This window comes from Centropristis striata, chromosome 7 (assembly GCF_030273125.1).
Source record: "Centropristis striata isolate RG_2023a ecotype Rhode Island chromosome 7, C.striata_1.0, whole genome shotgun sequence".
Taxonomy (NCBI): domain Eukaryota; kingdom Metazoa; phylum Chordata; class Actinopteri; order Perciformes; family Serranidae; genus Centropristis; species Centropristis striata.
The window spans coordinates 41,035,399-41,036,823 of record NC_081523.1 but is presented as its reverse complement, the minus strand read 5'-3'; positions in this window follow the sequence as shown (position 1 = coordinate 41,036,823).

The window sequence follows — 1,425 nt, the reverse complement described above, 5'->3', positions numbered from 1 at the left end:
TGTCCCAGTGCAGACAGTCGCTGTAACAGCAGATCGCTGCTCTGACCAGCCTTTATGCTCTCTACCTGTGAGCTGTGCTGCTGTTGTTGTGAGGCCACACCTTCGCTGCTGCTCCTCAACCTGTCACAGCTACTTCCTCATGACAGAAACTCACGGCACGCTCACAACTGGTCTGAACACGCCCTGCTTCCTGAAGAATGCAGGAAGAATACTACTGAGAGCGCTGTGGTTAAAGCTTAACACGCAGTCTCTTAAAATATAATCCCATAACACACGTTCAGGTCTGACAGTTTTGTATTTGATTTATGATGTCAACTATGTTTTATGTGACATGTAATTACTTATTGTCAGTTTGTTCTTTCTGTTTCACATTATGTATTCATATAATGCATGTCATGTCTGTTATCATTCTGTGTATTCCAACATTGTATTTGTCAAACTGAAATCTGATGCTAGACCCCAGGAAGATTAGCTGCTGCTTTACAAAAGCTAATGGGGATCTCAATAAAAACAAACAAACAAACAGTCTTTAGGATTATAGCGCAATAATAATAATACACATTTTCTCTCAATAAAGCTCCTACCTTTCCGCTCGATCAAATTTTAGCCGCTTCTTCTTTTTTTGCACATGAGCCATAAATAATCAGTTTGACTCATGGTGTTGTGGCTGACTAACTCCACATACGTCTCATACATCACTTCCTGTGCTGTCATCACCACATCACAAAGTGTCACAACTTCAATCCAAATAAAGGTGTTAATATTTATCTCCCTTTGCTCCGCTGTGATGCTGCTCCATGCTCCTCTGCTGCTGCTCCCACTGAACACATGCCTGGTCTCAGCCGAGACAAAGTGTCAGAAGACAATAAGGCCAATGTGCTGCAGCCTGGAGTGACCGGGACGCCTCAGGACACAGATCAGAGAGTCAGAGAGTCTCAGGAGGTGGAGCATCTGGAGCTACAGTCACACCGGGTCACACTTCATACATACATTTACATTTATACATACAGCAAGTGTCAGGTTGGCTTTCTACTTTACTTTTTAATACTTTATTGTTGGATAGGGACAGTGCACATTAATGAACATCGAAAAACATCTTTGTAAACATGCAGGATTATAGCAAAGCTGCATCTGTAGTCCCTAAAAAAATACAAATAAATACAAATATAAAAGATAGCAAGTTCATAGGTAAGATACGGTGGCCCTGAAGTGCAAATAACAACAACAAATCAAGAAACACAACGACAAATCAGTTGTGTTTCTTGATTTTTTGTTGTTTTTTCTGATTTGTTGTTGTGTTTTCTGATTTGTTGTTGTGTTTTCTGATTTGTTGTTGTGTTTTTTATTTGTTGTTGTGTTTTTTTTTTTTTAATTTGTTGTTGTTTTTTTGATTTGTTGTGTTTTCTGATTTGTTGTTGTGTTTTT